The sequence below is a fragment of the Triturus cristatus genome, chromosome 5_2 (assembly GCF_964204655.1).
Source record: "Triturus cristatus chromosome 5_2, aTriCri1.1, whole genome shotgun sequence".
Classification (NCBI taxonomy): domain Eukaryota; kingdom Metazoa; phylum Chordata; class Amphibia; order Caudata; family Salamandridae; genus Triturus; species Triturus cristatus.
The window spans coordinates 966,237,434-966,250,177 of record NC_140588.1 but is presented as its reverse complement, the minus strand read 5'-3'; the positions used below and the strand labels follow the sequence as shown (position 1 = coordinate 966,250,177).

Genomic DNA, 12,744 nt, shown 5'->3' with positions numbered 1-12,744 from the left:
CGCACCTGCGTGCCTGTGCGGGCACTGAGGCCCTTGACGGTTGCTTGGCGGCCCTCTCTTCCACCCCTAACTATTTTCTCTACTGAGGAGGGAAGTTATCCCGAAACCCGAGCCATGTCTCGGGCGATATTTTAAAACCCGGGACATGTATCGGGTCTAGAGATAATCAGTTTAACAAGTACTTACTTGCACCCACTGGGGTGAACCACTTTAGAACTTCATGTACCAGCTTCCCATGGGGCGACCCGGAGGAGGAGCTAGCGGTGTGCGCTCCATTGCGGTTGTTTACTCGTTCATAGTGCCAGAGAATGACCTCATACAGCCATCAACTTAATGACACTGGAACACAAACAAGACCTTACATCACATTACTGCAACTCTGGATCTATCGTCCTCCAAGTACAATGTAGTTTCCTGCCTAATAATTGGATTAGATAATTGAACATTAAAATTGCTGTTAGCACCCTCATGCAACCAAATTCTCAAGAGCCAGTCCTTACAAAACCTTTGGCACCTTGGGTTACTAAATGTCGCTATTCTTGTGAGTGTGATGCCACTAAAGTGATCATGTGTTGGGGTGGGCTACCATGCAGTTCCTGAATGTTGAGAGGGGGATTACTAGGCCTGTGGCGGGTGATGGCATTAAGGGTTAGGTTCTCTCTCTGGCCATGGGTGCACACTAGCTATGGCTTCCCACTCCATGGTTTTGGACAGACGTTTGTGAACCAGCATAGGCTTTTGTTTAAGTATTAATGATAATCACTGCCCCTTCATGATCTGTGATAAACATGAATTCTTAAACAAAAGCCCACAATATTCCCCGCACCGCGCTTTACTAACTAAAGAGAAGAGCAACTTTAAAAACACAGCGTGTACTTTTCAAAGTACACGCTGTGTTTTTAAACTTGCTGTGCATTTTAGTTAGTAAAGCGCGGTGCGGGGGAAGATTGTGGGCTTTTGTTTAAGTATTCATAATAATCACAGCTCGTGAAGGGGCTGTGATTAACATGAATACTTAAACAAAAGCCCAGAATCTGCCCCGCAAGTGCCGTCAGCCGCAAGCCCCCAAGCCCCGAAGCCTGCCTTACCTTCACTCCCGAGTTCCGGCACACCGCATCCAGGAAGTGAGTGATTTTCACGCCAATCGCTTTTTTAAAGCAGCGGCGCGATTCACTCGCGGTATGTCGTGGGTGTGTGCGCGCTGCACGTACGGCAGTGCGCACCCACGTTAATAGAGGTGCGCACGCTCACCTTAATGGGAACAGTGACTCCACGTCCTCCCCTGCCCTCTGCTGTCTGATTCCCTTGCTCTCCGCTATACATGTTGTTGTGTTGGTTCCATTGCCCTGACTGCTGACCCTGATTTCTAGTCCCAGCCCCAGAGCACTACACAAGGGGATGCCTTCCTGCGCACTTAGAGCACTCATGCCAGAACCGACAATATTCTCTTGTGCAGAGACATTTGTTAAAATCCCAGCATGTCCCCTGAACTCCTCCCTAGTTCCTTGGCCCAGATCCCACCCTTACGGTGGGACTGGTTTGAAAGGGGTGGTACACAAATGGCAGGACCGCTTGCAGTAAATATTGTCTTCCTGAACTTCACCGAACCCATTGTCTGTTGCTAGAGGTCTGTATCCATCTCCCCCATTTTGCTTTTCGGTTCTGAGCAAAGTGCGTTGGAATTCCTCATCATAATGAGACCAGGCTTACCCCCTATATGTGACCTGCGCTCTTCTGATCACATCCATGTATTTGAATAAGGAGACGCACCTCTTTGGATATTTTTCGCACTATACACTAGCAAAAATAAGGAAAGCAGCAGTCCAATTTTCTATTGTCATCAGCACCCTATGCCGTTCTGATAATTCAAATTCTTCCACTTTCGCTCTTAAATCACTGTGTAGTAATTTTAACGTCTCTACATACTCCCCATTCCATATATTCTTCTTGGTTACCAATATTAAGGGGCCCATTAGGATGCCAGTGGTGCGGCGGTCCCGCACTGGAAATTAGGATGCCACCGCCATGGTGGTCGTGGCATCCCGCATATATTGCATTGTGGCAGGCGGTGCTGTAAGCAGCACCCGCCACAATGCAATATATGCATGTTGTACATTGGCATGCACAATGTGACAGGCACCACGCGGTGCCGGCCACCTTGTGCATGCCAATGTAGGGGGGTACCTTGGGTACCACCCAAGTGCAGCCCCTCACCCCCCCAAACCCCCTGGGTGCCCGCAACGGGCCCCCAAAGAGAACTCTCCATGCCTTTTCATGGCGGAGTCTCCCCCACATCATAATATGGATGGCGGTGCCTGCAAGGCACCACCACCATATTATGGGCCTTTTCCGCCTGGTAGGCAATCGTAATGATTGCCTACTGGCGGAAAAGCTGCGGACAGTCTTTAAACCATGCACAGGAGTCAAGGTAACTTCAAATAACATGTCCCTCTCCTTGCGGAAATTTATTGAAGATCCTCACTTCCATGGACACACTAGACGACGCGATGCTCCAACGTTGCACAAGAGTGGCTGAAGAATATTACCCATGATGAACCGCGTTTGAAGATATGCATAGGCTATTGAACGCATAAATTAGTCTCTTATTTTTCTTTATTACTCTTATTGTTGAAAGCGGTAAACCATTTTTTATTTTTACTTTACAGAGCGAGTTAAACGAGGACGGATGCAGGAGAGATCTGTGGGGAGGTAAGTTTGAACTTCTTTTGTTTTATTGATTTTGAGAGTTAGAGAGTGAAAGAGTAAGGTTTAATTTATTACAAATCCATATTTTAATATTTAATGGCCCACAAATAAAACCAGTTTGCCTGCTATTCAGTCCCTGATGAGATACATTTTTTTTTATTATTTATTTATTTATTAATTAATTAAAGAAATGTACACTTCTAAATGAATACTCGAGCATTAATTTAAATACCTACATTATTAAAATACTTACCCACCCAAAACCCCATTTTTCCTGCCACCCCGTTCCAGATTACTTGTTAAATAACTTCAAAATATTGAAAGAAATAACTCTAGCAAATTAATACTCGAGTATTCATTTGGAAAGCATGAATTTAAATCTACTTACCCACCCAAAACCGCTGTTTTACTAGTATCCCATCCCAGTAGTTGTCTAACATTTTTGTACTAATTTACATTTGATTAACATTACAAAAAAGTACTCGAGTATTATTTAAATTACTTACCCACCCAAAACCCCTATTTTGCCGTCATCTCGTGCCAGTAGGTAAGTGACTAAATTGAAAAAAGTGCATTTCTTAGCCTTTTATTTTCGTGGCAATAGCAAACGTTGTTACAAACTGTGTTGAAAATGTACTTTTACATGTTTAAATGCATTTTTCGTTCACTTTGCTTCGTTATAAAATCTTGCGGAGTCATGGCATTTGCGGAGTTAAAATTGCGTTGTAATGGTATGCGGAGTGTTGGGTTGTGGGATAACGTCGTATATTCCCCCCATATATGGCAATTTCGTAACTTTGATTTCTTTACTCTCATTTGCCTCGTCCTCTTGTTCCCCTGCCTTGCCCTGTTCCTCAACCCCTTCTTCTTTCTTTTCTTGCTGTCTCTTGTCGCCTGTGCCTCTGCGGGGGGGGGGGGGGGTCTGTTGTACACCAAGACTCTCTGTATGGCAGACACAGCAGAGTGTTTGCCATCCAGGAAGGCGACTAACTGTGTGAAATGTTGGCTTATTTCATGGATAACATGCAATACTGCAGTCAGCGTCATAACAGATCCAGATCCACATCCTCCTCAGAGAGCACTGCTGGGTGGACAGGGGCAGGAGAAGAGGTGCCAGGAGCAGAGGAGACCCCAGCTCTTTTGGAGACTGGGTGTTGGCCACACTGGGGGAAGTAGGAGGGAGGGTGCTGATGGACCCATGGTGGTGGTCAAACTTTTAAGCCCTCCAGATACTATGGGATCCACCACCACTGGGGGCTGATCTGATGGTGAGGCCTCAGAATCTGGTGATGCGTTGGCCTCCTGTCCAGCCCAGTCGCCCTCCATGCCGCTGGCTCCTGCAGTGTCAGCGTTGCCACCTTCTGACTCCAAGCAGACATCCTGATCCCCAGCTTCTAGGAAAAAGTAAAAGAATATATTTTGGTATGTGTTATGTCATATTAGTATGCACATTAAAACATAGTTAGCAGATGTTGTTGGTGGCTCATTCTGTCACAAATGTGATGATGATGCTGTTTGTCATCCTGCAGGAGCATTTTGTGTTATGACTGTTGCAATATGTCAAACATATTTGTCCTCATGTTTGTGATGGATTGTAAAAGTCTCAGCAAATCCAATTATTGTTTCCAAATATCATTTTAAATACCTAAAAATAAAATCAAAGGTAGGTCTCAGAGTATATGCCATGAAAAGGACATCTGTGTTTTACTGAAATAATAGGCTATTATGTTCAAATTTTCACTAGTGTAGGGTATAGCACTTCTATGGATTAACACTGCATTTCTATATGCATCATATGTATTAGTCCTTTCGGTGTGGAGGATGTGTAATTTTAATCTCATGGAATGTGTATTACGACAACACATTCTCCAGTAAGTGCTGGGTGCGGAGAGGAGTGGATTATACTTGCAGGATGGCTGGGATACACTTGATTCACAGCCAACTTGTATTTCAGAGGGCCCTGGCGCATGCTCACACAAATGAATCAGACACAAGGACTCCCTTTGTTATTGTCTCACTATATATGTTTTAGCCAAATTAAATAAGGAGGTTGCAACTCACAATACTAGGGCTGATGTGGTGGGTGACACAATAGTGCTGCAGGCCACTAGTATAATTTCCATTTCCATTACAAACTACACCATCTGCTAAAGACTTAAAAGTAAACTTATTGTGCCAATCACGAGTAAACCAATTCTACCATGCTTTTGGGAGAGAGCACATGCTTTTTACCATTGATTTGCAGACAAAAGTGCCCCGAGTCCTAATAGCATCAAAAATAGGTTCAGCAAAAAGGTGGTCAAGAAGCCAAAAATCTGGGGGATAACCCCAATAAAAATGCCTGGTCCAACAATTATGTTCAGTATACAACCAGTTTAAATCAGAATAAAGACAATCCAGCTGTGTGAAACCTGGAACGAAGAGTGGACATGCTTACTTTGAATCATCTAGGACCCCAGCAGTCTTTTAAAATGTTACTAGATAGACCTCATGTGTAGGCTACAGGTACACCAAAAGTCTACACAAGCATTGCTGGGCCTGGCTCTCTTCCCAAGTCACCTCCAGATTTCCATGTTCCGTTACTGCCCGTGTTTTTGTTGGCGTGATAATTCTGTGACTTTTCCCTGCTAACCAGTGCAAAGGTGCGTGTGCTCTTCCATGAAAACTTGGAATAAGTGGCATAAATCTAATTTACTTAGTAAATGGTACTACAGGGCCTCTAAACTAAATGCTACTAGTGTGTTCAGCACCCATTGTGCCATCCACTAAAGTAGCCATTTTGAACATGCCTCTCACTGCATCCTATGTGTGCAGTATTATGCTGCCATTTCGAACTGGCAATTTTTTTTTTCGCCAGGCCTAAACCTTTGTGTTTTTAAACTTATACCACAACCCTAAGGTATGCCCTATCAGCTGCATGGGCAGGGTGCATGGTATGTAAAAATGTGGATTTAACTTTTACATGTCCTGGAAGTGAAAGAATCCTAAGGTCTTTTATCACTGTTATAAGGCTATATCTCCCATTGACTAGCACTGGGTTACCTTATTATATTTACTAAAGTGTACCTTTATTTTGAGCAGGTAGTGAAGCACTTATAGGACTCGTTTGAACTGCAAATTGAAATCCTCTTTAATGCTTAAGTTGTATTCAAATTAACATTTTTGGAAAAGCCACTTTTTGGAATGCTGCATTTTTGTTCCCACACCTACAGAGCATTTCTGCCCCTAAATAGGGCCACATGGCTGGGACTGTCTTTTCTGTGAGAGGATGTTATTTCATTCAATACATGGATACAAAAGAGGCTTAGGTGTGACAGGATGGCCCATTCTGTTAGGATGGCTGGGGGAGAAGTTGTACCCAGCCCTGAATTACACTTCATACTGCCGTGCCTGCAACACACACAAAGGAACCGGATACTACCCTTTTATCACTCTAGACATTTAGGAGCCAAACCCAGGAAGTAAAGGGAACTGGTCAGATCTAGTTTAGGAGTTGGCCAAGGCTTGCTCCTCACGAAAAGGCTGGCAATGGAGCTAAAAGATGGCACTGCCAGACCCCAAATCATATAATGTCTGGATCAGTGTAAGTCTCTGAAGAAGGAATGCCCTGCTGCCTGAGAAACGAAGACTGGACCTGCTTCTTGAAAACACGTAAAAAAATCATAACCCCGATTCTTATGATTTGATTAAAATCTTTATGGTGTCATTTAGTTTATTAAAATGTACTCTCGATTTTTGAAAAATGTTGTGTCTACACTTTATTACTCTTTGAGTGCTGCATAAATACTTAACACACTGGCTCTAAGTGACTCCTGACTGATTTTGTGCCATGCTACCAGAGGGTTAAACACAGGATAATTTATTGATATTTTGCGGTTCAACTTGACAAGGATTGTGGTGGGTTGGGCTTCCACCCCTCTCAACTAACAAACTAATTTCTTACAGGTATAGATTAATTTGAATATGTTTCTAATGTTAGACTACTTTGGCAACTACAAACCTGTCCTGCAGCCGGCCCATCGGACCAGTTTCAATTAGACACTAAAATGGAGTGTACTCTTGCCTCTCCTGAACTAAGTTGTAGGCATCCAAGAGGTCCACCCCCTGCGGGTTATGGTTATTACACAGTTCATACATTTAGCTTTGCTTAATGCAACTCAGGTTAAAAATATATATAGCTCTCTTTCACGGTGTCAAATTTTCTCAATCTATACAAACATAATACATTATAAAGAATCATATGTATCATGTAAAAAATAATTATACATGTATTGATTAATTTGTTTATTGAATACCAAAACAAACATATATAGTTTATTTATAATAGACTCAAAATTACAAAGTTGATGAAATAGTATTGCTGTTTTTAAACAATGTTACTCCAAATAGAAGGCACAAATATTGACCTCCACCATGTTCAGTAATGTTAACAAATTTAATGGAGTGCTTTTTAAAACACATTATGCACAATCTTCGAAAACATTTATATTTTAACATAGGATTTCTACAAGTGTGCTCTGACACGTAGAAATCCCGCTGATAGATTCTTTAAAATAAGAATAATTTAAACTATTAGACAAATGTTTACTTGAAAATAAAATATTAATATTTTATGCACATTAACATAGAAATATCTATGTTGTACATTTACCTCAATGCTATATTAGTTCTTAACCCCTTCAGCGCGGCGGGAATTCCCCCGCGGTGCTGAAGGGTTCGAGCGCGGGCGGGGCCATGACGGAACGGTTCTGTCATGAGCACAGCGCAACCGATGCTCATGACGGAACCGTTCCGTCATGGGCATGGAAGGGGTTAACAAGGGGCTTCCTTACCTGTTGCTCTGCAGAGCCATACAGCTGGCTCTAGAGGGATAGGGCCTCTTCAGTTAACATATAAAGTTCTTCTTCGGTGAAGTTGGGGGCTCTGTCCCCAGAACTCTCAGCCATTTTAGCTTTGGAGAGGTAGAGGACCAGCAATGTATAAGGAGCTGTGCATAGTTCCGAGGTAAGGAGGTAAGTGAAGTCTAGTTGCAGAAGCACATACGCCACACTGAAGTATGAATACGTTGACAGACGTGTACACCAATCATTACGTTTTACAAAGAGAATCACCCAATAGCAACAAAGGGGTGTTTACAGTTGGCGCTGTTTGTCCGGCTAGCATGACTGACAGGTCAGGCATCTGCCATTTTAGGTATGTCACATGTATCGTTCTAGAAAGTTTGACAGAGATGGATAAAATGACGATTGCCACAAATACAATGTATTTACAATATTCCATCTGTCACGTATACTTTGGCAACGGAAAAGATAAAAATGCTACATTTCGTTAGACACTTACCTGTAATTTAAACCTCCGCAGGTGGTGTATTACTTTGCACTACCACATAATAGAAAATGCACCTCTCCCACACAGAGGCACACACACGGCGAAGCAAGAAAACACCTGGAAAGGGGTACACTCTCATAAAATAAGGCACATCAAAAGACGGTTTTCAGAATAAAGCGCGGGATTCTATTTGAGCAACACTCTCTAACAGAAAGTCTTTCCCAGATGTCAAATGAAACAACATAAATGTATGTAGAAATATATGGACAGGGGGGACTGCAGGTATTTGCCAGCACAGGATAATACGGAATGTGGACTTTTGGGAAGTGTGCCCATGCAGCGGCATAATATTTATATGTGTCATGCAGATGAGAATACAAAGATTCTATGCTCCCAAAAAGTTACTATTGGACTTTATAATCCGTGTATGTGAAGTGACATTTGTCCGAGATATAACAGTCCTCTTTCTCCCTTTACAGGCTGCATCCAATAAAATCACTTTACCTGTTATAAAGACTGCCACGATGGTGCTGTTGTATTCATATGCAAGCTGGAAGAAGGCTGAACGCCGAAACACATCCTTGCGAATAAATATTTTAGAAGTGACCCTGCGAGTGCAGCGTGTTTCCTTTTGGAATTGAGCGTGATGCTTGACATGGATCCACCTCCCTGTGTGGGTTCACCCGTCAGGAAGAGTGCAACAGACGCCTAAGGTAGAAAGTGGAGCGGAGTGTTATTGAAAGGCGTTTGCACCGCCACAACGGAATCTGGGCACCACCGCCGACGAGTGTCAACAGTTATACAAACTGGGAGGGACACAGCCATTTGACCGGCTCCTGCGCAGTGCTCTGAAACCCTATTGTTCGACGAGGGGCCCTCCATAAGAGTCATCAAAGCAGCGTAACAAGGTATTTAAAATAATGAGTATATGTATCAAACGGCGGCTTGGACAAGGAGACTGCAGGTATTTGCCAGCACAGGATGATACGGACTGTGGACTTTTGGGAAGTGTGCCCATGCAGCGGCATAATATTTATATGTGTCATGCAGATGAGAATACAAAGATTCTGTGCTCCCAAAAAGTTACATTGGACTTTATAATCCCTGTATCAATCAATAAATCAATCAATCAATCAATTATTTGTAGAGCGCACTACATACCCGCAAGGGTCTCAAGGCGCTGGGGGGGCGCTACTGGTCAAACAGCCAGGTCTTGAGTAGCCTCCTGAAGGTCAGCAGGTCTTGGGTCTGTCGTAGGCTCAGTGGGAGGGTGTTCCAGGTCTTGGCGGCAAGGTGGGAGAAGGATCTTCCGCCTGTGGTTGTGCTACAGATGCGAGGGACGGTGGCGAGTGCGAGGTCGGCAGAGCGGGGCTGGCGGTTGGGGATGTAGAAGGAAAGTCGTATGTTGAGGTAGGCTGGGCCGGTCTTGTTGAGTGCCTTGTGTGCGTGGATGAGGAGCTTAAAGGATATCCTCTTGTTGACGGGAAGCCAGTGCAGGTTTCTCAGGTGGGGGGTGATGTGGCTGTGGCGTGGTATGTCGAGAATCAGTCGTGCAGAGGCGTTTTGGGTGCGTTGCAGTCGCTTGATGAGCTTGGTCGGGGCTCCCGCATAGAGGGCATTTCCGTAGTCGAGTCTGCTGCTGACGAGGGCCTGGGTGACTGTTGTTCTTGTGTCTGTCGGGATCCACCTGTAGATCTTGCAGAGAATGCAGAGGGTGTTGAAGCAGGAGGAGGAGACAGCGTTGATTTGCTTGGTCATGGAGAGCGTTGAGTCGAGGATGATTCCCAGGTTGCGTGCGTGGTCGGTGGGTGTCGGGGCTGCCCCCAGTGCCATCGGCCACCAGAAGTCTTACCAGGCTGATGGGTTGGAGCGGAGGATGTGGACCTCCGTCTTGTCCGTGTTCAGCTTTAGTCGGCTGATCTTCATCCAGTTGGCGACGGCCTTCATTCCTTCGTGAAGGTTGGATTTGGCGGTGATGGGGTCCTTGGTGAGGGAGAGGATCAGTTGAGTGTCGTCGGCGTAGGAGATTATGTTGAGGTCGTGCTGTCGGGCGACGTGTGCGAGCGGAGCCATGTAGATGTTAAACAGTCTCGGGCTGAGGGAAGATCCCTGGGGTAGGCCGCAGATGATCTCGAGGCTACGGATCGGAATGGGGGAGGCGGACTCTCTGGGTTCTGCCAGAGAGGAAAGAGGTGGTCCATTCCAGAGCCTTGTCTCGGATCCCTACGGCATGGAGGCGTGCGCGTAGTGTGCGGTGGCAGCCGGTGTTGAAGGCGGCGGAGAGGTCCAGGAGGATGAGGGCCGCGGTCTCACCGTTGTCCAGCAGGGTTCTGATGTCGTTGGTGGTGGCGATGAGGGCAGTCTCGGTGCTGTGGTTGTTGCGGAACCCTGACTGGGAGGGGGCCAGGATTCTGTTTTTTTCAAGGTATCGGGTTAACTGTCTGTTGACGATCTTCTCGATGACCTTGGCCGGGAACGGAAGCAGAGAGATGGGCCGGAATTTCTTGAGATCTCTTGGGTCCACCTTGAGTTTTTTGAGTAGGACGTTGATCTTGGAGTGTTTCCAGCTCTCTGGGAAGGTTGCGGTCTCGAGGGAGAGATTGAGGCTCACGTTGGCCCAGGCTAGCAGAGGGTCATGGTCGATGGTGTGTGGAGAGTCTGTTGTGTTGATGTCTGTTGGGGCTGTCTGGGTGTTGAAGCTGTGGTGGATGTCTGCTATCTTGGGGGGAAAAAAGTGGCGAGGGAGTCGCACAGGGATTGCGACGGCGGGATGTCGTTGGTGTTGGAGCTGGGGTTGGAAAGTTCCTTCACGATGTTGAAGAGCTCCTTGCTATTGTGTGCGTTGTTGTCGAGGCGGTCTTTGAAGGCGGTCCTCTTGGCAGTCCTGATGAGGTGATGGTGGTTGCGGATGGCGTCCTTGTGGGCTGCGTGGCTGTCCGGAGTCTGATCACTGTGCCTTTTCTCCTTTAGTTTCCAGCAGGCTCGCCTGGAGGCTAGGAGTTCTGGGGTGTAAGAGCTGGATGTGAAAGGACATTTGTCCGAGATATAACAGTCCTCTTTCTCCCCTCACAGGCTGCATCCAATGAAATCACTTTACCTGTTTTAAAGACTGCCACAATAGTGCTGTTGTATTCATATGCAAGCTGGAAGAAGGCTGAACGCTGAAACGCGTCCTTGCGAATAAATATTTTGGAAGTGGCCCCGCGAATGCAGCGTGTTTCCTTTTGGAATTGAGCATGATATATATATATATATTACCTACTGGCGGTCGCAAGTAGGTAGTTATAGTTAGGACCTAGTTACCCTAGGAAAAACGCAACATTCTATTCCCAATAACTTTGGCCCGATTGACGAATCTTCGCGAAATTTTCAAAACTCGTGGGGTGCTCCGGTCCGCCCCTATCTCGAAAATTTCGGGGTGATTCGGCAAGCGAGGGCTGAGAAAAAAGGGGGCCCCAAAACGTGTTTTCCCCATGCAATTTTCCATAGGAACCTTTAGTCGCAGCTACAGCCCGAACTGCTGAACGGAATTACACCAAATTTGGCAAAAAGTTAGCCCTTGGTTCAGAGTCGTGCCTTTTAGTTAAATGGTGTAAATCTGTTCTGAAGTTTTTAAAATATTAATGGAAAAAGAAATATATATATCTGGGTGGAGCCTAACCACACATCTAATCATGAGATCTGATTGGCTGTCAGCACTTCAACCAAGAAGTGTTGGCAGCCATCTTGGGACCAATATACATGATAGCACCTCATTAAAAAGCATTGCAGTTAATAGAAGGTTTTAAGACTTTAGTTACATTATAAATCATTTGTTGATGGTACCATACTCATTTTAGGAATTGTGGTGTGTTCTAAGGTGATTTTACCATGTGAAAAAGCCTTCTGCTGGGTTCTAAGGTGATTTTACCATGTGAAAAAGCCTTCTGCTGGGATATCATAAATCATATTTGAGAGAAAACTATTTTCTCATGCTTTTCCCACAGAGGTTTGGAAGGTGATCTATAAGCTAAACTGAGAGCATATTTTCTGTAAATTCACATTATCTTTCTCACTCATGTGAGAATGAAGTCTGACATTCTCAGTAAAACATGTACATCTAACAAGGGCAGAGACTATCAGTTGATTCTTTGTGTTCTACTGCAGCTTCCCAGAGTGTTCTAAAGAACAACTAGAGCGCTAACAGTCTTACAAGACAAACGTATTGCACACCTGAAGCCATCTTGATTGGACTAAAGTGGTAACACTTAAAACATTTAATTTGCAAAGGAACAAAATGAGGGGGTTCATTTCGCCTTAGAAATTATGATTGGTGCTGCAGAAAGAAACATTAGGGCACATTTTGATTTCTCAAATCCTCTTCTATTTCATTAAAAAATTCTGACATGCAGACTGAAACATGCACTTTGAATACCAGCAGCAGATTTCCCTGGTGAGCAGTAGCTTTACTACAGTGATCTAATGAGCAACTAGAGTGCTAACATTCAGAATTTATGGCAAATGTGTGACACATCTGATTGCCTTCTTGATGGAAGCAAAGTAAAAAACTGAAAGTATTTCCTACTGAGGAGGCAGCAGTAAATGAGGAAATTAGGAAACTTCATAACAAATAAGTCTCCCAAGATGGCCACCAGAGACAAAAGAGCCCAAATGTAGCACACATATCACCCAGATGTAGCCCAAGTATAGCCCAATGACAGAATGTCCCAG

At 44.7% G+C, this 12,744-nt stretch overlaps 1 long non-coding RNA gene across 1 annotated transcript in view; it reads left to right on the top strand.

Moving 5' to 3' along the window:
* Nucleotides 1-11,233, top strand: part of LOC146829489 (uncharacterized) — a 35,385-nt gene extending 24,152 nt beyond the window's left edge. The window contains exons 2-3 of the long non-coding RNA XR_014961996.1: nt 2,667-2,709; nt 8,514-11,233. This is a non-coding gene — a long non-coding RNA (uncharacterized LOC146829489). The remainder of the gene's footprint in view (nt 1-2,666; nt 2,710-8,513) is intronic.
* Nucleotides 11,234-12,744: the final 1,511 nt, after the last annotated feature.